General features: G+C 38.6%; 1 long non-coding RNA gene across 1 annotated transcript in view; it reads right to left on the reverse strand.

Annotated features, from left to right (window-relative positions):
- Positions 1-6,703: 6,703 nt before the first annotated feature.
- The window catches only part of LOC306798652, a 34,869-nt gene continuing 14,141 nt past the window's right edge, over positions 6,704-27,431 (reverse strand). Inside the window, exon 3 of the long non-coding RNA XR_013773428.1 lies at positions 6,704-6,836. This is a non-coding gene — a long non-coding RNA (uncharacterized lncRNA). The remainder of the gene's footprint in view (positions 6,837-27,431) is intronic.

The raw sequence follows: 27,431 nt of genomic DNA on the forward strand, positions 1-27,431 counted from the left end.
GAAAGCAGCATCAATGGTTTTATTTTGTTTATACAAAGTTTTCCTATATGATTCCTATGCATCAGCACTATTTTCCACAGAAAAATATTTTGACTCAAGTTTTATTATTGCATTAAATGACAAAAATTTTCACTGAATTTAGGGGGCTTGTTGACTCTTGAATCTAAGCTGAACTGGTGGACGTGACTGTCACTGGACGTGACAGAGTCCCTTTATATCACATGCATATTGAAACAACCAGCAAGGGAACTGATAAAAAAAAAGTTGGCCAGCTCCCTTTCTAAAAGTATAACTGCTCTTTTTTGTCAAGTTTGATCCCATGTGGAAGCTTCATTTGAATGTGACCTGCAAAGCAAAAACCAAGAGTGAGCACAAACTCCTGCACTGACTATCTCCATGCTGTGAGGTGCAAGAAAACCCAATACAGAAAAACAGCTGTAATATATTAGTGCACGGGTTCTGGGGGGAGTATCCTGGCATAAAGCCTCTCAGCCCACTTCAGAGATCCAAGAATTCACCCTATGTTGTTTCCAGATTGACTGTCTCAGTTGAAATAAGAATTAGTGGCATCACTCTCTCAATATGCACAATGTCACATGCTGGGATTTTTTTTTCAGTGATCTAAGCACAAAATAAAATTTCATCAAGAAAAAGGCATTCATAGTTATTTCTAAAAATGTGTGATGAATGCCTTTTCTTCTTTGTCTAATACATGGTCTGTGGAGCCCTGGGAGACCATGGACTATATGCGTGTGAGGGAAAAGTAAGTAAAGAAAGACTACTGTCAGTGTATTCAAATCCAGTATCCAAAGTCTGCATCTCAACCAGGAAACATAGAGAAGCTTCTCAGTAGAAAAAGAGCATAAAAGCCTTGTATAGTATAGTATAGTATAGTATAGTTCCTGCAGGTGCCAGCACCCACACAACAATGCAGTGGCTGTAGCAGAACTTTTCATGTCATAAGGGAGCAACTTTTCCAGTTCTTGAGGGGAAAAAATGCAAGAAGAATGAAGTAGCAGATATTGTAGGTAAAAGAGAAATGCATAGAAAATTACAGGTATCTTCTATTCTAAAGAAGGTGAGAGTACTGGTAAGAAGATGAAAAAAAAAATCCCACTCATTTATAGCTTTGAGGCAATGTTCTAAAACATTTGGGGAAAGACTAGCAAAATTAAGTAATGGTTTAGCAATTAAAAATTATTCAATTTCACTGCATGCAGCACTGGTGAGGCTGCAGCTCAAGTCCTGTGTCCAGTTCTGGAACCCTCACTTCAAGGACATTGAGATGCTGGAGCAGGCCCAGAGAAGGGCAATGAAGATGGTGAAGGGTCTGGAGCAGAAGTTCTATGAAGAGTGGCTGAGGGAGCTGGGGGTGTTTAGCCTGGAGAAGAGGATGCTCAGAGGAGATGTTACCACTTCCTGGAACTATGTGAAAGAAGGCTGTTGCCAGGTGGGGATCAGCTTCTTCTCCCAGGGAACCAATGATATGATGAGGGGACATAGCCCCAAGCTGAGCCAGGGGACGTTCAGGCTGGACATTAGGAGGAATTTTTCATGGAAAGGATTTTTAAACATTGGAATGGACTGCCCAATGAGGTTACTGACCTCAGACATGCTCAAGAAACTGGTGTGACACTTACTGCCCTGGTCTATTTAACAAGGTGGTGATTGGCAAAAGATTGAACTTGATCTTTGAGGTCTTTTCCAACCTAAATGATTCTGTACTTCTGTGATGTGATTTGATTGTTATTTGGGTTGACACTGTGCAAATGAACATTACCATGCCAGGCAGGGCTTTAGAGGAGACCACTTGTACAAGTGTAATGTGGGCAAGGGAACTAATATATGTGTCCTTGGGAGCATTAAGGCAAAGGTTCATATGAAGAGCGGTTCCTCCCTTTTTACCCCATTGAAACCTGGCTCTCCCATCCCCCACCCCAAAATCAGCGACCTCAGTGCTACCTCCACTGAACACTCCTGTGGCATTCCCACCCATGTGTCATCTGCTGACACTAATTGGAAACAGGGACCTTGACAAAATGGTCTACATTGGGAGAAAGAAAACATTAGTGTCATTGTGATGCTAATAGAGGATGCTATAGTTAGACTGGGAGGAGAGGGAAGGGGGGGTTGTATGTATGTACCTCCTTTGATTTATCCATGGTTCTTCCATACATTTTTTATGTATGGAAAAGAAAAATGGTCTTTTTTTTTTTCCAATTACCTTGATAATGCCAAAAAAAGAAATCAGGCAAATGTTTCAGGCTTTCCACAGTTAAAAGAAAGCTGAATTTAAACTAAGGAAAAGTACAGATTTTTATTTCAGCACGTCCTTGAGTCATTCTTTTAAAATACCAGCTCATTATAGACAAAGGTCCTAATTTTAAGAATGTCTTCATGGGGGATTCATCACCTCTTTCCTATTCATTTCATGAATGGTCCAGACCTTCTTTTTGATCAGTCAGGGTCTTTTGGGAACAAGCCTTGAGGTGAAGGTGGTCATACATTGTTTTCCTGCTATCGAGTTAGATTCCAAGCTGTCATAGTATATGAGAAGAAATTCCTGTAACAAACTGCCTCAGATATCCATAGGGAATACACATATGTGATTAACCAACTGGCCACTGGGTGTGACCATTGCACCACACAAAAGCATCTAAGACTTTTCCAAAGACAGGTCTGGAAGTATTGGAGCCAGAAAAAAACTATAACATTTTGAGCTATGAATAGTCAACAGTAATGTCAACAAACTTTCTGTGCTCGGTTTTCATACACTTCCCTGCACAATTTGAAGCCTCTCTCAAAAGTCAGACATAGCTACTTAAAACAATAGTGAAAAAAAAAATCAGTTAAAATCACATTAATGACATTACCAGAGTCCTTCTCCAAAGGAAAACTAAGTCTCTTTAAGCTGCAGGTATCTTACTCTGTTCACTGTAGACACATTAATAGAATAAGTACATTCACAGGCAGAATGGCTTAACTAGGCAGTATGCAAAATATTAGCTCTCAGTTACCAAGTCAGCAGGCAAAAAAGCAATATATACTAAGAAGAAGAGAAAAAAATAAAATCTGCAATAAATCACTGATAATTATTTTTATTCTAAGTCGCTTCTGTAAATATGAGACAAAATAATTTTGTCCAGAGTAATGCAGCCAGGTTTGAAGCATTATGTAGTTTGTGTCAGCCCATTTCAAAGCATTTCACAATTTTATGTTATTTTATAGCATTTCTATTATTGAAAATTCTCCATGTTTTTTCCTCTTTTAGACCAGATATACACTTTATATTCTCAGTACAGATATAGTTAGGCATACACACCAATTTGCAAGATCTGTTTCCCTGACCACACTCAGACTCAGTAGTGAAACGTTTGCATATTCCCTTGAGTCGGGTTGAAGTTCAGTAGTATCAGACCCTGATCAAAGAGTCAATGGTAGAATAACATCACCTTGATCTCTGAAAAACCTGTCAGTCCTGAGATTGCTCATGCTTACATTGGTTACAACTACCTTGACAGGCAATAACTGAAAAAAAAAAAATCACCCTGTGCTTTGTAGCTGTGCTTTGCCCTTTCATTCTCAGGCTAATACCCAATGTCCTGGTCAGTGGGTATCAGCCACAATGTGATGCCTTACACTACAGGGTCAGTGTTACCAAAACATGGTTTTTCTTATGTAGGAGGAAACTGAAGCTGTATTTGTGCAAAACATATAAAGTGAGGGACTGAATTCCAATCTGCCTTTCAGATCATGTATGAAAGAGAATGCCACTTCCCAGAAGCACAAAGTGCATCACCCACTTCTGAAGGGACGTAACTATCACTGTGTGCTGGTTTTAAAGGGAAAAATACCAGTAGGGGAAGATAACCTCTGTTTCAGGCTTGCCTCTGTACCTTTATTTCTGATTTTTAAATGTATGCTTTAATAAAATATAAATCAAAACTAATAGTAGTACTAGTAGTGATGATGATGATGATGATGGTGATGATGATGATAATAAAAGTAATAATAATGATGATAATATCATCTCAGTATCTAACAACTCATGCTGGAAATTATCCATAGTTCTCAGATTCACAGTATTTTTGCACTAAGTCAGACATCTGGCATCTTCCTGAATGTGTGATGAGCTGCCAATGTTTTAACAAGGGGAATTCAGCAAACACCACTTTGTCTATACATTGGTTCTAAACCTTAAACTGGGATTCTGTGAGTTAAGGGCTATGAAAACTATCCATTTGACTCTCCATTTAAGCAAAAATATCTTCTCATAACCCTAGGCTAGGAAGGGGCAATTACATTTGAATAACAAATAAATAAATAAACAAAATGTTTTTGATGGAAAGCTCTACTTTATATCTGAAAGCAAATCTACACTATTGCTTGCATAGCTCACATTTCAACCACTGAGCAATTTGAATGTAAAAGGAGAGAAGGTCTTTAGAAAATTCCTCATCCTTGGTGAAATGTACTGCATAAAAAATGGGGACTGGGGGAGAGGAAAGCACTCACTCTGAAGAGTCTTTGTGGTCTCAAGGGAGAATGTTCTTTATAAGACAGGAAGATTTAGCAGGATTCAGAAAGGAGAGCAAGCATCCTCAGAAGCAGAGAAAGCATCTACCCATCTTTTAGTTTGGCTGTAAGGGGCTCCTGACAGCCCCACAGCTGTTTCCTCAAGCAGCTCCTTACAGAACAGCCTCTGCATGTCTGTGTCTGTCTGTGTCTGTGTCTGTGTCTGTGTCTGTGTCTGTGTGCGTAAAATAAATTCAAGACTTTTTATCACCACAGCAAACAAGCAAAAGAACCTCCATTTTTCAACCTGTGTCATTTTATGTACTGGACTGAGCTCCAGGCTAGGGACCAGCTGCTCTCTTCACCACTGGCAGCACCACAGAGTGTGGCCATACAACTATCCAGCCTCTGCAGCTTCCCTGAATACAGTAAGGAAATATAGTAAGGACAAAATAACCTTTGTCATACATCTGATGTGACTGAGAGATAAGACTGGAACCCAAAGAGTGGCATCTGAGGTGCAGCCCCTTGTCTGGTGACTCCATCACCCTTTCCTTGACCAATCCATCACAAGGCTCTTTGAGGACAGAGTGCACAGGGCTTCACTCCTAGTTTAGCAGTTTTTAAGGAAATTACATACATGAATCCTGATAAATGGGTTTTGTATCTTCCCTATATCACCACTTATTTAGTAGCATATAAGAAAACTACAACAGGCTGCATTTTAACAGAAAATAAAAGATTGTGTGTCTCACTGCCAGCCCTCAGGAGGTGCTCAGAATCTCTATTTTCTTTACCTGTATGTTTCAATCATTTCAAGTAACTCGTAGGCTTCCAGGGTCAAGAGCTTGGATAAAGCATGCAACAAGTTGTACTCACTGTGTTTTCTCTCATCAGAGTTTCCATGGCACAATACATAACAGGCATTTGGCAGGATTAGTGTGCTAGTGATAAAGCAGTAGCCTAGAGACACGATTCTGTAGTTGTGCCATAGAAAATCAGAGTGTATAAAAAGATATCATCTATCAGAGACCTACTTTTGAGAACTGCTCAATATTAGAATTGCTGGTGCACCAGCATTCTATCTTTTTATTCTGTAATCTCATTCTCTCTTGACAAATATATGCCCAAAATGGAGGGTAGAAAACCCAAGAAAGCAAAAAACCAATCAAAACAAACAAGCAACACACATCACTGACAAAAAAATTCCAAACAAATCTCTAAATCCAAAATACCTCAAAAACCAAAAGTCCCAAACAAACAAAAAATCTCACATCCTGGTTCTTCCCATTCTTTTCACACCTGTTCTGTTTAGAATTGAGCTACCTTATTTAATGTCCTTCACCAGGCTGTGATGGATTTGGATGTTTAAGACTGAGAGAAAGAGAAAAATAATTTCCAAATAAACCTTTCAAATAGCCTTTACTCTCTAACTGAATATTCCTGATAAATTTTGAATATTGCTGCTATTATGTTTGAATATTGCTGTACTGTGTTTCAATACATGCCCTAGCTTTGGGGAGATAAGCTTTTGTATCAACAGATTTGACTCTTTGGAAGACCTCATTCAAGTGTAGAAGTTTCATATTTCATGCTGGGAATTCTGAAATACTCTCAGGAGTGTTGCTACGTCAGGCCCTCAGAGCAAGGGCAACTCCAGGCAGAAAATTCTGCATATCAAGTCTATTGCATATTAGTACCTGGCACCAAACATGAATTAACATTTCAATTGAGAAGATATTGTCATCCCTATAAAAGGTTGGTGATGCTAAGGTAAGTATGTTAGCCATGAGCTGAATAAACACACAAACCATTACTGTTATTTCCACACAGAAAGAAAATTAGTTACCAAATACAAAATAAATAGCCCATAGAAATATTCAGCCCTTTACTATCAGAAGAAAAAGAGGCAAACAACAGGCTGATTGAGTTCACTGATTTGGAATTAAGTTTACTCACATAATTCTGTGAAGTTCTGTCTTAGAAAATTCCAAATTTATGGAAAAGTTTTATTCAACAGACAGAATTTATTCCTATTTCAGTCATCTGCAAACACATAACTGCAGTCAGATGAAGTGGGATCAAGTCCAAGGATAAGTGGAAGGAAACAAAACATTCACTCTAACAATCCTCTATTTTCATAAAAAGATATTTCAGCATCTAATTTTTCTGACATCTTCACATAAGGGATGAGGGATAGTGGGAGATTTAGGGAAAATGTTCTTCATCAAGTTTCATCAGTCTGAAGGAGAACATCTTGCCATGGTTTTGCCCCAGCCTTCAGCAAGGTGAACACTGCAGTGTTTTAGGAGAACCATCTCCTGTAAAACACAAAACAAACAACAAGAGAATTATGTTTGCAGCAGATATTTATTATTTGTTGCTTTTGTTTTGCTTTTAAAAGAAAAAAAAAAGGTTTTATCAATACCAAAGGACTGGTAACCATCCTTATACTCCACTTGGCAAAGCATTCATTCATTCAGATGCCCCAGTTTGCAACCACTGCCATCAGCCAGCTGATCAGATATTTGCTTACTTTTAACACCCACTTCATTCCAAAAGTCTCTCCACAAGGTATAGTTTTAGAGAGATTGTGTTTCTTTAAAACTATTTTGTATTTTCATCTTTTCTGTTAATTTCTTAGTGTTTTATAAATTAGCTTTGCCCACATTTCATGTGTCTAAGCTTCTTCTGTTTCCTTTCTCACATGGAATGACAATAAATGAATGCAGTAACCTGGCTGGGAACATGCCACTGACACACAAAGTTTTTACATTTCTCTGCATTGCTCTAATGTTTTATTTGCATTTCCAGATATCACATCACACTAAGCAGATGTTTCAAGGGGCTGTCTACCATGATTCCCTGCCCTTTTATCCAAGTGATGTTCGTGAATCCAACACTGCCTGTGAGAATTTTAAATGTGTACTAGCTTGCATTTATCAACCCTGAAATTCAGTCATTCCTCTTCTGATTACCCACATATTTTTAAGGGCTCTGAATCACTCCCCTTTAATGCAAACAGACATTAATATCTGCAGCATCTCTCAATTTAATCACCTCACTATTATTTCAGGTCAATTGTTTCAAACAAGTTTCTAAGAAAATAAAAATACTTGAAAATTGTGTGTGCAATTACTTTTTTTTTAACTCCTCCACTAGTTCTTTTTACTTTCACCTCTACTTTTTTTTTTTTTTTTGCCTTTGTCCATTTAAATTAGAAAACGCTTTTCTAAATGTTTCTCTTCTCTCTTTCAAAAGACTGAAGGAAGAGATCACTGAATAGGAAACACTTGTCTCTGTGTTAAACAAACTCAGAATATTTCAACAATTTTAAAATATTTCAGCTTATATGTCTGAGGTTTTTTTTATTAGGGGCTATGAGCCCTGAAGGTGCTGAGTATTTTGATTTTTTAAAAATGAAAAATAGTAGTATGCTTGAATTTACATAAAAGAATGTCCAGTTACATTTTAATTTCTACTCAGCAGTAGAAATTTTGGTAGAAACTTCTGAAGACTCAGAGCAAAATCTTTCTCTATTACTACACTATTTCATGATGATAAAACAAGTCATATAGCATGTTTTAGGACAGAATGAACAAAAGCCTTGTAATCTAATTTATACTGTGGCCAATGCAACAAAACAACTCACAAGTCTTGAGATATGTGATGGTTGGAAATATTGTCTACTGGACTTGACAAATTTCTTGTAATGATTTGGATTTGCACCATCACCACTTTTGGAGAAATTTAGCGTCTTTACAAAAAGAACAAGCAAACAATTGCATCGAGAAGCCAGACATTATTCTCAGACTCTGAACAACTTAGACTTTATCTCAAAGTGCACACATCAGACTACATGACACTCAATTCATCTACAGCCCCACTGCCCTACTTGTTCAAATGCCATTATATTTTACTTCTTATTAAAATAGGGTTTGATTTACAATCATAATAATGATCATTTATACAGCATTTTTCAACAAAGCATGGCAGATTACAGGACAAACTCAAAACTATTTATAGAAGAATTGCTTTACCAGTATGTAAGCCCACTAAAATGAAAGTCGATAGTCTTTGAACAACAGCTGGACAAATATTATCCAACATATACATTATCTTAATTAATTTTTACCTTTTTACTCCAGTAATTTATTAGAGTAATTTTTCTTTTTGTAGTAATCAACCAGCTGCATAGCTCTGCAAATACTGTTCATGGAGTAAATCACTTGATGGGTGATGATGATTTTCATAAAAGCATTTACTTGGCAAATATTAGATAAGTGAGGAGCTCAGCTTTAAAAATCATGCAATAACATTGCATAGTCATTTTAGACAAGCATAAAAAAATACCTTTAAGTAAAATTATAGAAAGAATTTTACACAGCAGGAAGTAATTAGCCAAATGGAAATATGGCTATAATGGTGAGAGCAAGACTTTCAACTGGTGAGAAGGTGTTCACAATCTTTAATTGTTAGATATGCTCTAAGATCTTGACTTATATCTCATAAAAAGAATCTTTAACCAGGTCTATCTGTACTTCTGAAGAAAGTCTCTCTTTTGAAAAGGTTTGGGTTGCACAAGACTTTAGCTGAACAAATCCCATTAACAGCAACAAGAGCCACTCTGATAAATCCCCCATGCCCCCAAATGGAAACACCTGTGTAAGTAATGTGCAGGTTTGTACTCTTCTGAACATGCATAGACCTGAGATAGAGGGGAAACAGCTTCTTTTGTCACAGATGCATGATCTTAAAGTATCATACACCCTCCTGGTGGGAAAGAAAGAAAGGGAAAGGAAGGGGAAAGGAAAAGGGGCAAAAGAGGGAAGCAAGGAAGGAAGGTGCATACACAGAAAAAGTAAAATAATAACAACACAAAGATCACTACCAATACGTTCTCAAATATACCTGCATTTTGTTTTCCAAAGGAATTCTCCAGGCTGCCTAGCCTCATCCTTTTTCTTTTGAAGTTCTTTCTGGAATTGACTCTTATCTAAGCTGTTCATGCATCCCTATTGAAATACTCAGAAATGGAGCAAGGTGTGAAGAGGAACAGAAGATTAAGCAAGGCTGCAGAAAATACCCATTTATTCATCTTTCAAAGGCAGTAGAAAAGGAGTCGAGCACATCTTTATTCTTCGGTGAGAGGATGCTATTGTTCATCTTGTTCTAATTATGAAATTTGAACTTAAAAGGAAGAAAGAGAACACCCCTGTGACAGTGCACAGTACATATTTCCAGCAATAATTCTTAGAGAGGTATATGTCAACCCTATGTATCCAAGAATGACCCAATAGTCACAAAGCAACACACAGAAGTATTTGATACAATCTACAAAGCTGAACCTCTTGATCTATTTTTGGTCCAGACAGATTAGAGAACTGCGTGGCAGAAGAAGAAAACACAGCTAATCTTTCATGACTGCTAGACAGTGCTGCAGAAATGTAATTGCAGAACCAGAAACTCCATGAAAAGGATGCTATGCCATTTACCACAATACAAAATTAATCCAATTATTCCTTAATCACACTAAAGGGAATACTCCTCAAGCACAAATAAAAAGAACAGTGTAAGAATTGGGCCTCTATTAAAAATCCATGCAATTTGTAGAGAGAATATTTTCTTAAGAGATAAAAAAATGTTCCAAAACCACTGAAATTTTTCACTCTGACATGCCACAGGTCTGCTACCATTGTTGTCTCCCCCTCCCATCTCTATCTAAAACCCCCATACATTTAGAAAATGCAGGTATTCCTACTAGTCTGAAATGTAAAAGATGGAGAAAGAAGAGCCAATGTTGTCTGAACACCTTGAGTATGTCTGAGTTCATTGCTTTCCAAAGCTCTCTTCTGCAATTCTTTTATTCAGATATAAGATACCCTCTCATCACTGGGTGACGTGCTTGAAATGAGGAGAAATACAAAGGGGTTGAGGATGTTAGCTCAGAATAAGACACTTTTCTTCTGTCTGTTAACTGAATGAGACATTGACAGTTTTGCAAGTCTTTCCTATAGATGTTTGGATTGGAAACAATGACATCTGTAGATTTTTAAAGCCGTGAGGTAAAGTTTTCATTAGCTATTGCACACCCAGCAATATCTCAGGACAACATGCTTGTCTGCTCAGGCATTTCCAAAGTTTCCACAGACTCTAGACAGGTGGGAATTTTTTCTTTTCTCTTTCTCTTCCCACCTCCACACCCAAACCAGACGAGACTAAAGACTCTAAAACCAGCCGGGCTATGCAATGAGGCTATAGATGTTACTATTTGTAGTTGAATGAAAATCAGTTTCTTATTTCTGTTCACCAATTTCTAGCAGATTCTCAGATACATACCACTGTACAGGATTAGATCTGTCTTGTGTCTGCACTGGTCTGCAACCCTTTCTATTTTCTCCATTATGTTGTGCCCGTGAAATGTGAGAATCACAGAGGTGTATCCTGCTCCTCTCTGGACTCTCTTTTCCACAAGAATCCAGTTCATATTAACAGGGAAGAAAACAATGCTGGCTTTTGGTTTCATATAGTCAAAGCATCCACAGGGGAAGCCTTCCTCAATGGCTCCTCATCTGAAGGTTGGTAACATTCATGACCTCCCATTGATCATGTATGCCATGAGAGGAACAGTGGGTAATAAACACGTCAGTTCTTTATTGTCTCTGTTTGATTCTGAATGTCCTCCTTCAGAAAACCTGAACTTCAAGCCTATTCCATCAGTTTCAGTTCTGATTCAATTGTCTTCTAGAGGTTTAATGAGATCCACATATTCTTCCCTAATCATCTTCAGCAGACCCATTGAATCAGCACTTTGTTCATTAACTGGCTGGAGAAAACATTTTAACTTTCACAATATAAGCTACATTTGTTTGTTTTTCAAAAACAAGAGGCCCTACTATAACAGCTTTAGACAAAAGGTGCCTAGTAGAGTTGGAGTCACCTTCCACTGGGAGTAATTTACATTTCATTGTTAAAATAAGGAAAATACCTCTATAAAACTGAAAAAAAAAGTTCTAATTCACTCAGTAGAATTCAAATATGGAAAATTTCATCTACCTGTAGGTAGACAGTGGCACAACATAACTGGCTCCCTTCTATGATCTGTGGGTGAAAAATTTTGCACTTTACTTGCTGCCCAGCCCTTCTCACCTGTGTTTGTGTAGGACTGTGACCCTCTTCACAGCAGTCAATCCTATTCTTCCAAATGCTGCCTTGCACAGGACATGTTGCAATGACTGGGTATTTTCAGGCCTTCAGGTCTCAAAAGAACTACTAACACAATGAGCACCTTAGCCAAAGTGCAGAGTCTTTGGTTTATCTCAGGCTGCCACCGTAGCTCATCTGTAATGGGTATCACTGGAGTTTCACTTGCACCCCTGCCCATGTAGCACAGCTGATCTCATACCAAAATCTCCTACCTTATTTACATTCCATTTTCTTTAAAATTCTCACAAAAAGCTAACATAAAACAGCTAAATGAGCTCTGTGAGACCAACATAACCTTTTGTCTTCTGGAGGAATAGTAGAATATAGTAAGTATAATTGTAAGTAATTATTATCCCACATACAGCCTGAATTAAAAAAAATAATAATTTTTGAACACAAAATTCAATTGGAAACAATTTTAAAGCATGAGGTACATTTAATTATATGGAATGTGAGAGTGCCAGAGGCCCTACCTGAGACTAGGATTTTGTGATATAGAACAACATGATAGGAGAGAATTGCCTCAATTTACAGTCCAGCTGAACAGGGTGGCAGCAACTGGAAAGGGAACAGATAAAATGATTTGGCCCTGCTCAATAGTTCTGTAGTAATCAGGACCCAGGTCCCTTGATTCCTCTTTCAGCTGTTACCCTTTGGCCTCCAAGAAGACATAGACTGTGAGGATGGATGCACCCACAAGCAGCTTTGTATAACAGTTCTGTAACATGTACATACAATCCCAAAAATACTTGCTTGGACTATAGAGGAATTCAGTATTTCTCTTAATAATTAATAATTAATTTCTCTTAATATGGTAGTCTAGTCAAATATCTTAAAAGGCAAAGGCTGATCACATTATAATTAAATTTAAGACAATACTATCAAAATAATAACACAGATATTCTGGGGGATCTTTCAAGGTCTTAGAACAGAACATCAACATAGAAAATGAGCATTTCCAAATTTCAACACTTAGTTCCTATCCAAGGAATGCCATCCTATTCCATTTCTAGACAGCTAAATCTTTTCATTCTCAAATGTTATTAGAAGCAAATTCTAAAAGCATGTATGTCCCAGAATTACATAAATAAAGTCATACAACAGTAACTGGCCCACACAGCAGCTGGACCAGATAGCATCTCTATACATTTTTAAACAACACAATGTAATTCTGTATTAACACATCTACTTGCATAAGTATATGCAGAGATACAAGACAATAACAATACTTGACACCAATCCTGAGGAAATCAGCATGGAAAATAACTTGCCTTCTAGAGGCTAGAAAGAGCCCTCAACAGTGATAGCAAAATATTAGTGCATATCCACGATGAAAGATTTCTACCTCTTTGTCTGACATTGTTCTCATTGACTTGCTAAGTAATGCTTACCAGTATGCTACCAACATCAGTATTAAGGTGTTGTTAAATAATCTACATTATTTATAGTATGAAAATATGAATAGCTTTCCAGTCTTGAATCCACTAAGCTCGACAGTCTCCTCAAAGTATTTACATTATCATTCAGAGGTGATACTCCAGCCTCCAGCTTACTACCTCCCCACCTCATATTTACCAGAGAGAGATGTCCCCAGCTCTCTCCTCTGCCTTTGGAGCCAACCTCACAGGCATTGGTGCCTCCATTCATTCCACTATGGTAGCCCAGTCAAATCAACCATGAATAAAGTTTTTATCTAATACATATCTACATCTGTCTTGTCTAATGAAGATTTCTGACATATCAAACATAGCTGTTGGCTCAAAATATCTTACAATATTCTGATATTTTGGGCATTTGATAACAAGGTGACTAAGCCCTCTAGAACAACAATTAAAAATAATTTACAGCAGCCCCTTCACAAGCTGTCCTGCCCTCTCTCCATGAGACAGCATCTCTCAAACCCCATAAAACCCTTTCCTGTTTTGTCATCTACCCCCTACCCTTCATCTGAAACACAGGACTTGCAAAACTTAACAGTGGCCATAATTAGTTGAATATTCAAACTTTTAAATAAAAATTTTCAAGGCAGTAAATAAAAGTAATAGAAATAAGTCAAAAGTGTGAAATACCAAAAGCTCATCTGGGTTTCAGATTTAAGGTATCAGGCCCTTTCTTTATCACGTTTCAGGAGTACCAGGGAAACACCACTCACAGCAACATTCATAAAAACTGGGAACATAAAATTAATTTCTCAAAATCCCCAAGCACTTTAATTCTTGGTTCAAGGTTCTGTTTGTTTTCTTGTTTAAATTGCGAGAAAATTTGAGTAAAAGGTGTTGGATTTGAGGGGTTTCTTTCTCAGAATCCTCCGTTGAAAATAATTTCTCTTTTCCAACCAGTCCTGTCTGCCAACTAGGTGTGCATCAGTTCAATGGCAAATTTGTGTCAGACCATCTTGCTGAAATTTTGGCAGCACACTGCTACATGTGAGCATTCACAAAACACCAGGATTTTCCAGGCTCCCTGCCAAATGAATGCTTTGGAGAATGTATGTATATACTGTATTCCTACAGCCTTCAAAGGCTTAGCTTTGAATTACCTGAATTGTTTTGAGTTTGAGACATCATTAGGTTATATTAAATTATAAAATATGTAAAAATAAGAGCCTGTGCTTGCTTGAACTAGCAACTCTGTCACTTTTACCTTTGTGACTTTATCTATTATGACATTTGCTTTTCTGTGCTCTTCTATTTAACAATTCTTCCAGGAGCTGCTTTTCTTTTTTCCTCAGACTTGATTTTCAGCTCCATTGTTTTGCATTTTACTTGGCTGCATAAAAGGTGCATACATCCCTTACATTCTTTGTGAATGGGATTTTTCCCGAACATTATTTACCTTAAATCTTCACAGCATTTTTTAAAAGGCTTTTTTTGTCTTCTTTCTTTTTTAGCCCAATCTATTTGCTACCACCCAAGGATGTCATCTCAGTCTCTTCCTCCTCTCCTTTCCATTTTTATCCCTCTCCCTCTATTGCCTACATTTCCCCATTTATATTATCACCACCCTTCTCTAACACCCTCTTTTTGGAGTATCACATCAATTTTTACCTCCAGGAAGCTGAACCACAACTAGCAATAAATCAATTTGAATATTTTATTTCTTAACTAGGAACTGAGCCTACACAAGTATTTTGAAATGTTATCAAGCTCAAAACAGTGTCAAACCAGAATGGTTTCTGTTGCCACAGAATCCAAACTGAAATTGAATCAGAAGTTGCACTGGTTTAATTGCCTGCCCACACACCCATCCGCTGTGCTTCCCCACCCTCACCCCCCACTCTCACACACCATCCCTGCTATCATTTTTTGCCATTCTGCCATCCCTCATCTTGCATCTGTTGCTCTTCTCTCTCACCACCTCCAGCCACTGCTGTACCTGGAGTGCACCTCTTCATCTTCCAAATTTCAGTCTGTCTAGAATATGACTCTCACAAACAAGGATTTCTCCAAGTCTAACACTGCTTTGCCAACAGCCTCTCCTACTTCACTCCTTGTGGAGATCTTATCTGATTCCATTTCTAGCTGCTCCTCTTTTCCACTCTTCCTCCTTTGAATGGGACTGCCAATGAATTATTTTTGCTTCTATTCCTCTATGTTTCTACGCCTACATCAGTCTACCCTCTTTGCTTAAGATTCCCCAAGCTCTGGTCTTGTTCTCTATCATTTTCAGGCATCTTTCAACATCATTCACCAGTGCTTCAGAAATTCATTGTCACCCACTTTTCTGAGACTTCCATTTCTTTTTTAGCCCATGAGGAAAATTGTCAGCTGTGACATTTCTCTGAGATCTTCTTCTCTTTTATTCAGACAGGACATTAACTCTTGCTGGGTTTTACATAGTTATATCCTGTGTGCTTTCCCCTCTCATTTAAACAACAGAGCAGGTTTGTGGTCTGAACTATCTGTGCCAGAAGAAACACTGGGCTGCTCGGGTGATACCTTCCATCTGTGCACACAACAGTCCTCCTTGTTTTTTCACCATTAAGTCCTATAATGTCTTCCTTTCACTTTTCTTTCAGCATTTCCAAAAACTCTTTTTTTTCTTTAGCCCTCACATATAGCATTTTCTTCACCCATATCTATCCAGACTGATGTTTTAAAGGTCATCTCTTTAATTTTTAGAAGTTTCTTCTCAGATTATCTCCAGACCTTCTACAATCTACTCATACCCTGGACCAAGAGTAAGCCTCTTAAAAGGCTCCCACCCATAAAATCTTCCACTGGGCAGCTTGAAAGATTCTTACAATTAATCTCCAAACACATTTATCTTTTGTCTTTCACTCTCCCAGATGCTCAGGATCCACGGTCTGTAAATTTCTACGAAACAATTCTTTCTTTTCCTCCAGCATTACCTTTAAAGCCCTCCATTTTTGGGCTGCCTACAGAAGACTTGACAGCAGTTAGACCTCTGTTGTGCTGAGGTCACTGCCTACAATGCTGACTAATATTTTCTGTGTTTCCTGTGTTGCTCCGTCTGCCCATGTCCATCTGTTGCTGAGCTCATCCTGGTGAGCCGCTGGAGGCGGCACTGTCCGGCTGTTCCCTACCTGCGCCCGGAGCATCTCTGCTGGCACAGACCACAGGGGATTAGCACACCCCTGCCCCACCAAGGCTCTGCCATCCCCTGCACCAGGAGTTGTGGCCAGGCTGCTCTCGGATGGCTGCTGGCTTCAGTGATCATTAACCTCTGGCACCTCCTGTTCAAACACCGCTCACCATCCCCAGTGGAAGTTACTTTGCTGACCTCACTCAGGCAATATCACAAAACACCAAACAGTCTGGCTGGGTAAGGTTCCCTCTGTGGGATACTTGCCCACAGCGTGTGTCTGTCGCAGGGCCAGCCTTGCTAGTCCATCCATTTAATTCACTCAGAAAATCACATTGAGACGGCAGGACATAAAGAGATCCCTTTGCCCGTTGCACTAATCTAAGCCTTTTTATTTGCTGCAGTATAAGTAGGGACCAGTGAAGAAAGATGATTTAGCATAAAAACCTGCCCAGCATGCTGATATGAGAACTATGAATAGATCAGTGTTAGAGGTGCAGGACAGGTCATGATAGTGTAATGGCTGTCAGAGAGGAGGCTGCTAACGCCTCAGCTGAACTAAATTAATTCTCCCCAGGTCTCTTGCTAAAAAGTAAAAGACAGAAACTAGAATTCTAGCAATAAATGCAAAATTTTACCAGGTCACCACAGCTTGAGTGGTACAGGAGGAAGTGGCATGGGTGCAAGTGAGGAAAGCACTAGGATGCAAGGCTAACAGTGAAAGAGGGCAGAAGCCCACAGCTGGTGCTCTTTCTTCAGGATAGCAAAGCCTGATAAAGTTCTGACATTCTAAGGTGAATTATCAGAAACCCAAACATGAGGGTATTGTATTACTCTCTTAGCTTCTGCTGCTTTCAATGAAGAGGGGAAATTATTTAATTTTTTTTACAATCCAGAAATCCTACATATTTAAAGATGTGATGCAGAGGATCATTAAGCTGAAAGAAAGCATATCCTGGTCTGCAAAAATCTATAAAAATACAAGTAAGCAAATAAGCATTTTATGGGGCACCAATGAAACTCTACTCTTGTCTCTATTTAGCAATGTTCCACAGCTTTCATGTGTGCTCCCTGTCCTCAATATGCAACAAAACCACAGCTATACAGCTTCCTACCTCTTTCCAACTGAGCCTGCATCTGTCCTGGTGGCATTTAAAACAATATTTTTGTTTATTATCTCATATGGAAAACTCTTTAATTTGTAGCTCACTAAATGCAATCTCTTTAACTTTGTAAAGCTGAGCACTATTCTGTTCTCATTGAAATAGTCCTCAAATTCTATCCTTTGAAGCTCACACATTCAATGTGAAAAATTACAAGAGAGAGAAAATAAAAGGTCTAATAGAACCTCTTTCTCTGACTTTCTCATGGCATGTCAGAGAATCCAAAACAGTAAGATTCCAAATGTCTTTGAGATGACAGCAAATCCTTTAGCCCAACTCAGCTGTGTATTAAACTTTCTTCTCTGAAACTTCCTCTTTCAGTGCCAGGTCTCCCAATACCAAAAAAAAAAAAAAAAAAAAAAAAAAAAAAAAAAAAAAAAAAAATCTATCTTCTTGTTGCAGTGTTAAGGCTTTTTTTCTTTTTTATAGAGGACAGAGTATAATTTCAGCCCATGAAACTTCAGCAATCATCAGTAGATTCTGTAAGTATCTGTGCTTCTGAAGTGTTTTCTTTTTATTAGACTATTTTTGATTTCACAAGGACTTTTCTCCAACATTAAGTAAAGTTCAGGTAGATACTAACACTTTTATCCCTTGAACATGCTTAGACAGGCCTTTAGTTTTTCATTCATATTATTTTCAACAAGTTCCAAATTTAGAAATATTTGGAAACTTAATTAATGCTGCTTGCCCTGACTTCTAAATAGAAAAGACAGATGCTAAATAAGACCTAGATAAAACAGAACCCTTACTTTTCAGTTATTCTATATGTAATCCATAAATTACTTAAATCTATAGTTCAAGAATTTCAAAATATTGAGGGGTTTAAGAATATTTCCTTTCTAAAACCTTTCACTATATCAATTTTACAAGAGCACCTAGCTCATCTGTATAATCAAGACAATTCTAAATGTTTCCAGTTAGATATCCCAAAATGGGGACATCTAAAACAAGTGACTACTTGTCATCACTGGTATATTTTTAGGACCTCATGTCTTTATTTTATGCTAATGTACTTCTGTGTATTTATTATTTAGATTTCATCAAAAGTTCCTGCTAAAGGGCATCAGTTCTATCAATATAGTATAGAAGGTTTTCAAAATGTTCTTCAAGGAACCTTTCAGGTACTAAGACAAAAAGAAAATAAATAAAATAATGAGAAAAAATATCCAGTTGAGCTCCTTCCTCTGGGTATCTCGTACAGTTAAAAAAAAATAATGCAATGAGTAGTCTTGGGAGGAAAGTTTGTCCAGTGTGACCCTAGAAGCTGCAGGACACAGGAAAAGTGATTTCCTGCATTGCTGAAGTACAGTCAGGATCAGGGTGCAAAACTGAATTCCTGATCTTTGTATAGTTTAGCTTGGAATTTTTGAGTATTTTCATCATACTTATGTTACATTATTTTAAAACCAACATTAGCCCAAAGTGTTTGCTAATATTCAGGATTTCTGAGGAAGGGGTATTGGTAAGAGCTTGTTTCATACAGATGCAAACATGAGGATGAACACAAAGTCCTCCTTCCCTCACACTGGACATGGTGAAGGACAGCCTCAAGTCAGGGCCCACTGTGGGCAAAAGGGCCTCCAGGAATAGCCAACTGGGGCCACAGTCCCAGCAGTTGCCTTTCTGGATTCTTGGCTTTCTATTCCTTTTCACCTTCTATCTGTTTGTTGGTAGGCAGAGAAACTGAGGAGAAGTCTGTGGTCCCAGAGTCCAGGGAAAACCCATTCAAACACAAGGTCTCAGTTCCTCTTCCAGTTTTTCCAGGAGGTTGGTGATTTAAGCATCAGTTCTAATAGCACCTTCTGGCATTAAACAAAGAGAAATTCAAGTACTCTTACACTTGGCCTGAAAGGAAAGTAGGCAGCACTTCATTGAGACACTGACCAGTGAGCAAACACACTCCCTGGCAGACCTCCAGTCTTCACTCACCCCAGAGCTGTTCCAAGAAGAGCAGTGTCAGAGCTCAGACCCAGAGTTCAAACTGTATCGAATTATAATCAGGCAATATTCTTGTGGAAAGCTTCTTCCAACTACATTTGGAAAATGTGTGAGGTAGCCAAAGCATCCCTGAAAGTCTTCAGAGAATCTTGGCTCAACAAGAGGGTCAAAAAACAAAACATTGTATAACAGCTCACCATCTGTTCCCCACTTTTAAATTCTGCCTCAGCACAGAGAGGGGAGTGACATAAAGAGACGAAGATTTGAACTCAGCCTCAAAGTACACCAGCAGTTTTTCTTGCTTGATTGTGTACTAAAACTGCCTGTAAAGTCAATAACTTCCTATGGCTTCACAGCAAAGCCGAAAGATTAAAAAAGAGCCATGGTCCTTTGAAGATGTGGAAGGCAGTAAGTGAGCAGGCTGAATCCTCTTTGGATTTGAAAGTCTGTGCAGTGCTAACAGTTCTGCTTTAAGGTGTCAAAATTGCCTTAAATCTTTACCTCTGTTATATCCTGCTGGCATAGACTTGTAATAGAATAGGCCTGACTATTCCAAACCATTTAGACAACATCATTTTTCTGTCTGCATTTTTTTGAAACACAGCTGATTAGCACCTTTTTTTTTTGCATTTGTTTTGTTGTTTAATGCACAAACACTTTTAATTACTTTAACTAGAACAGCATGGCAATGTAATGTACAGCATGAAACTCCACTAGATTTTACTGTGTTTGGTAGCAACTCACAAACATGAAGTTCCAAACCAAATACTTAGGTATCTATCTCTTTCTTAGGCTATGAATTTCTCACTAAACTCAGTGCAAAGCCAGAAGTCTAGGAAAGACTTAGGAGCAGAAATGTTTTCCTGGTCTCTGTTTGGAAAACCAGGAAACAAGAAAAAACAGGAGGGAGAAGGAGGTATAGAATGAGGTACAACAAAAGATGTCATGCCATCTTTGGGGGCAGCATGGCCAAGGCTTGTACAAGAACCCAGTGCCTAGCACACCAAAACTCCTAGTCTGGGAGGTGGTCTCCTGTCCCCTGGAACTTGCAGGAATGCAGGGCAAAGCTGAGACCCTGCTGCAGCACAAGCAAACAGGCCAGGGCAGGCTGAGAGCTGAGCAGAAAGCACTTTCTGAAATAGTTCCTCCCCTTCACCAGACTGGGTGCCAACCCTTCCCTGGTTTGGTGCCAAGTCCAGCAGCTTAGTTAGGCTGCTGCCAAGGACTTTAAACACCCTATTATTTCTTTAGGGACAGCATCACCACTTTTCTCTCCTCCTAATAAAGTCTACTTCTTTGTTAGAGTTTTTCACAGAGCTGGTGAGCAAGTTTTTAAACTACAGTAATATAGCCACTCTTAGTATTAAAAGAATGATCACTGTGCACTCATTTGTTACTCCCCAATAACAAAATGCATGGGCCCTTTCAATCAAAGAGTTTGTCCCCATCACAGACATCTCTGAGCTAGTTCTGTGAATTTTTCAGCCTCCTGCTACAGCACCATAAAGAGCTATTCTGGACTGCACGGACACATTCTTGGCATCAGGTATCTTCCTCAAGAAAACCCTGCTGTCTAATGGGGATTGTCGAATTGGTTTGAGGTATAGCTTGAGTGTTGCCCCTGAGCAGACTCCCATAAGTTTCTATCACTGACTAAACTGTTCTTTAAGCTCCAGGCAGCTGACTTAATGGAGGGCAAGCGATGGTAGATGGAAGCTCAAGTGTAGCTGACCTTCCAGCTCATAAAGCAGCAAAGACCTGACTATCCTGTGCTAATACAAACACTCCTGCTGACAGCACATGACCAGAGCTGCTGGCATACAGCTGCAAAAGCAGGAGATGGCTTGGCTGGGGTGCTGAAAGGGTCCCTGTCCCTGCCTGACCCTTGGCATCACACTGCACAGGCCTCTGAGCTGCATGGCAGTCACTTCCTGAGCCACCACGGGTAAGGGTGTGCTTTCCAGCTAAATCATCATCACTTAGAGCTTCCCTTAAAACATGAAGCTGTTAATCATTTATGTCAAAGTTTTCTTACTCCTTGGGCTGAGGTTTGAGCTAAAATGTCCTGAAATGGTATAGCTTTAGCTTGGCTACTTGGGTTAGCACTGCAATGAAGATGTTTAGCACAGATACAGGGAATATAGCATCTATCATATAAATGTAACAGTTACTATATAAACTTTTCCTTCTAACTTTTCCAAGACTTTCTTGAACAAATAAGACCTACACATCTTACTTTATCTCTTCCTCCTGTCTGTCAATCAGTTTGTTTCCACTCCTCAGTAACTTTTTCTGTGCAGCTTTAAATTTGAAAATTCTTGAGTGTCTTTGGTATTTTCAAGCAACTTAACAAAGATCTTCTAACCAAGGAAGAGACTGAAATAAGAGTTTCATTTTAAATAGAAATCATCAGACCCAAGTACACATATCAGCAGAAATTCAAACTTCATAATTTCTGCTTTTTATGGAATTACTAGCATTACAAGTGACACACATTGGGATATGTAGGGAATGATTAACATGAGTTAAGCATCTTCTTAAGCATATGGAGTTTGACAAAGCAGTGAGCAGGAGGCAGGATGTGATAACCATATGCAAGTATCTAAAGCATTCAAATAACAGTGTAGGAGAGAAATCAGAGAAGTACAGAATGATTTGAGTTGGGAGGAACCTTAAAGATCATCTCATTACAAATCCTCTGCCATGGGCAGAGACATCTAGCCCTGGACCAGATTGCTCAAAGCCCCATCCAAACTGGTCTTATACATTTCCAATGCCACAGCTTCTCTGGGCAACTTGTTCCTCACCATTCCTATAGAGAAAAGTTATTTCTAACACCTAAGCTAAACCTGCTGTCTTTCAGTATAAAGCCATCACCCCTTGTCCTATCACAATATGTCCTTGCAAAGAGCCCCTTTTCAGCTCTGTGGTAGGCCATTTTAGATACTGGAGGGTGCTGTGTTCTATCCCTGAAGCCTTCTCCAGAATGAACAATCTGAAGAATCACTGTGGCTAAGAGCTGGCCAAGTATGAACCCTTAATGGCAACCTATATAAACTTCTGCAGCCCTCTGTGGAGCTGTCAGGCACAGTAGGGAAGCACACCCATTTCACACGAGCAGGAGAGGAGCCCAGCATAACAGCTATTGCCAGTGATAGAATTCACACCTAGAAAGGATCAGAATGACCATAACCTTCACATTCTGGTCTAAAATCTGCTCACTTGGTGAGATAACCCTCCTTCACTCTGGAAACCTCACTTACTAAACCAAATTAATCTGACTCCTGAGATTGTGAGGAAAACCCGAGACAAGCAGTCAAATTCCACATATAAATGTGGTATAAAACCCTGAAAGCACAGAAACTGATGGCTTTAACTTGCCTAGTGTGTGGTGCTTCTTCCCCCTGAGCTCTGTGACTTACTCCTGAGTTGTAAAGTCAAGTCTCTCAGTCCCTTCCTGAGTGTTAGTTTTGATTTATAATATACCCTCAAACCTGAAAGACAGCATGCTGCACGTACAAGGTTTTCTCAGCCACTCCCACTGCTCACCAGATTTATTGTCTTCAAATAGTTCTGCCCAAGTTCCACTCCAGACTTCTGCACACTGGCTCTGTTTTGTCTGCCTGAGGTTAACTTCCTTAGTACTCCCTAGTATTCATTCAGTCCAGGAATATAATCCCCAAGGATTTCAAGATTTCTTTACTATAGCAGCACTTCCAGTTTCTGACTGTGGAAGAAATATTGATGTGAGTTCCTTGAAACCCTTTCCCTATGAAGTGTCAATAATTACCATCTTGGCATACAAAAAGGAGCCTTTGGCAGGCTGCCCAGTAACATCAAACAGGTCTGGAACAGTCACAAGAGCTCAGCTTTCTGTAACAGTACCTGACATGATTGTAAGAAATCACATAATTGACTTCTAGGAATTTGAAAAGAAGATATATTTTTTGTTTAATTTTTATCAACAACAATAAGACCTATCCTTTTGATACTTGGTTACCAGAATTCAAATGTAAACTCTGACTTCTTTCACTATCACTTAATTGCTGTTTCAGTTATGAAAGCATGTTTTTCCTACTGGTTTTAGTCACAAAAAATTGTCCTGGATAGAGCATTCTTGATTTACCTTGGTAGTTCTATGTGCTATGAATTTTTAACTAAAGCCGTACAAAACTTTCCTCAAACTCAGATTTTCTCTGATTTTTTTTTCCTATTTTGAGATTTATAAAAGAAAAAAAGCAAGAATTGCAAGCTAATTTTTTTCTTAAAAGCAAGATGCAGCTATCTGAATTTAAACTGATTATAAACCACAGGAATCATTTGGCCCAAGGCACACCAAAACAGGGTAGGTCAGGGTACACCATTTAGCCCAAACTTTCTGTGAGAAGCACATGAATTCAAGTTAACCTGACCTCATTGGAAGGGTAGAACAGATTAACATTTAGTATACCTCACCACTTATCTATGCATCCATTGAGGGCTGAATTTCATCCTTATTAAAATTTCTTTAAACACCACCATACTCACCACCCCAAGGGAAAGCAGTTTATCCTACTTATTTCAGCACTGATTAAGAGTAATCAGGTTGAAAAAAATCCTGTGTTCAAGCAAACCATGCTCAAATCAAACTACTAAATATACACCAGAAACTATATTCCTCAATGTGAAAATGTCTCTGCTTTTCTTTTTATCTTTGCCTTTACTTTCACATTTTTACATCTATTTCTATATTCTCACTGTATCCATTTCTAGGATCATAACATAATCACTGAGCTCAAAAGATTATTTGAACCTTCAATATGTCTGCAGTGTGTTAGAAAGATGACCATATAGCAGGCCAGAAAAACATACACAGAGGAGATGAAGTAAGAGGAGTCAATAAGAAATTGTTAGCAATAAATATTATTATGTTGGCACTGAAATATCAGATGAGAAAGAAATCCAGCTATAACCCACTGGTCACTGAATGAAGTTTTCTTCCACTTTAAGACTTTTCTAACAGCAGCTAGAGAAATTGATGGGTAAAAAAGAATTGTATTTTATAGACTGATATGTGAACTGTTCTGAATATATTCTTTATGATATTTCTTCTTTATGGCTGTTATAGTAATCCTGTACAAAATCCCAAGATCCATTCAAACTCCACAAGCACACAAAACTTCCTGTTGCTAGCACTTAATCAGCCCTCAAATAGACATTATAAACCTACAGCTCAGCTAGAGACATCAGCAAGGAAGGGAAAGAACTGCAAGAGTATTCTGTGAGAAAATGCTAGCAGAGATGAAAACTGCTCTGTCACCCTGTGATGCCCCCTCCCATGACCTTTATCAAGTGATTTCTCTACTTCTTTGCCCAGTTTACACATCCTGCCATGTTCAGTAAACACACAAAAGCCAAATATGTAAATGCAGAATTGAAAACAAAGGGCTACCAGGAAATAAGAAATCACCAGCTGGTGCAAATCACCATTACTTGACTGAAGTCACTTTGTGCCGGTGGATGAGCCAAATCTATGTTTCTACTCTAGCAGTCAAGTGGCCCTGGGTTCCCACAGCACTCTTCCTTACTTCTGCTCATTTCTTTGCTATCATATCTTCATCAAACCCCTTAAAAAAAACCCAAAAAACCCCCAAAACAAAACAAAATAAAACAAAACAAAAAAACCCAAAGCTGTTCTTGTAAAACAATATTTTAAAACAGTATCTAAATAAAAATGCTTTAATAAAAGGATATTTGGGACTTTCCCTTTGCCATCCATTACTTTCTCTGAGGGAGTAGGATGGAAACACACATACCATGCTGACTGCTACCATAAGGATCAGCCCACCAGGAATGTTGTGCTACATGGTTCAAACACACTCATTAGGTAAGTGGCTGTCAGTGAACCTTAAAGATCAAAACAGAAAATGCAAGAAATCTGTTCATATAAATAAACTGAAGATCAGACACACAGGACATTACAGAAAAACTGGTTTCCACTTAGTAGAGATGGATTTGAATTTGTTTGTGTTATAGACGAGCGAGTTACAGAGATCTGAGAAAAATTTTACAGCATTTACCACAAACAGCAAACAACTCTTCAATATGTTTTCTGGAGGGCTACTATCTTGCTCACCCTCCTGTTTCACCCCTCAGTTTTTACAAGAAAGGCTCTAACACAGCCAAGAGGGAAATATTTTGAGGCAGTGATTAGATATTTTTCCCTAAAGCAGTTAGCACAATTGATTCTTCATATATCAGGATTGCCCAGCAGGAAGCTTAACTCTAAAAGCTTTCTGGTCAAAAGCAAGTCCCAGCCTTCAATCTTTGCATTCCCAATCTCTCTGAGACACCCCATATCATAGGAAGAGACACAGTAAGCATCAGCTACTGTGATGAATAATCAGAGACGAACCAAAGAGCTGTGCCAGCCATGCAGAGCCCTGCATTTCTCCAGTTTTTATCTGGGGCTGGGACAAGACTTGCAGAGTGTGGTACAGCTGATCCTTTCTGGGCAGTGGTTCTAATTTCATTCCTACAGACTCTGGTTTTCAGATTATGGAGTCTTAGAGATTATTTCCATCTTTAAAGTACAATTTTAGTTACATCCAGGGCTGAAAGAGGGCTGGAAACTCACAGGGAAAAAGTTTGTCTGATTTGTGACATGGAAATGCCATCTCTCAGAGTAAAAAGAAACCTTTCTGAACACACTCATTCCTATTTCTGTCTCCCTGATGAAGGAAGGCAATATAAGTGGCCTATTCACAAGCCCAGAAGCATCTTTTAAAACATTCACATTCAGAGAAAGACTTGTTAATTAGTTTTCTGCAGATTTGGCATTAGGAGTGGAAGCACTCTGCAGGATCTGAGTACACTATGGAACAATACTCTCATGTGACATGGCAGAAACACAAACACATACACTGTGAACAACAGACCATATTGGCCCCAGCCAGGAGGCCACAAAACAAGAACATTTCTAGTGATAGACCTGCCATCAGTTAGCTCCATGCCAAACAGCAAGACTCCCCAGCCAATTTGTACCCACATCACCTGCACCAGACCTCATTTTATCTGCCCAGCCACCACCCATTAGCAGTGACACTATCTCTCCTCAGAGCTGTCCCTGCACTCTGTCCCTCACCTGGCATGGCCCAGAAACTCCCCAGCATTTCAGCACTGACCTTCATTTTCATGATGGAGCCAAGACTACTGTTCTTAGGACTGACCTATTCACATGATCTGTGTCTAAGCTTTCATTTCTGTAACACTTTTTTATAGTTTATTTCTATTCAGTCTAACAATCTACTCTTCATAAAATTCTACCAAAATAAAACTCCATGTGTGGGTTTTAGCTTATACACATATCTTTATCTGCAGCTTGATTGTCATGCAAAACATGAGTGGATGAATCCTTACTGCTGCAGGTATATTTTTTCCCACAGTATGGTCCTTTGTAAAAAAATTTTGTTCATACATTTTTTTAAAAAAACCCTTCTTGATATCAGCTTCAGGTCAAAACTGTTAATCCAATGTCAACTCCATTTTGTCAATTACCTTAAAAACCTAGATTTTAACATGAGAAATAGAAATATTCATCATGTCGTTTTATAACCCACCAAGTGCTTATTCAGACTAAAGCACTGATTTCAAAATCACAGCAAGCAACTAAGACATAATTAAACTTTTATCCCTGCAGATTTTGAGAGATATATATTTCCTGCTAAAAAAAAAATTAAAGAAAACAAAATGGTTTTCTGTAGTGGAAAGTTTTAGTTTAATTTGATGTAAGAGCAGGAAGAAATATTTTTATGTAACTAGACATGAGAGAAAAATTAAGACAGCAAGCAAGTTTTGCTTTGGGATTTTTACAATCAATATTTTATTTTGCATAACACCTTGATGTTTTCCCATATTTTGCTTCTTTCCCACTTGCTTCTACATTAGAGTAAGAATAGAATTGATCTGCTTCTGCATTAAAGAAAAGCTTTCCATCTGGGACCAAGTTAGTGAAATACATCTATCCCTTTTCCAGCGCAGTGGTCAGCTGCATAAACACCACATTATTATTTCTGAGCCACC

This window comes from Erithacus rubecula (assembly GCF_903797595.1).
Source record: "Erithacus rubecula genome assembly, chromosome: 2".
Lineage (NCBI taxonomy): Eukaryota > Metazoa > Chordata > Aves > Passeriformes > Muscicapidae > Erithacus > Erithacus rubecula.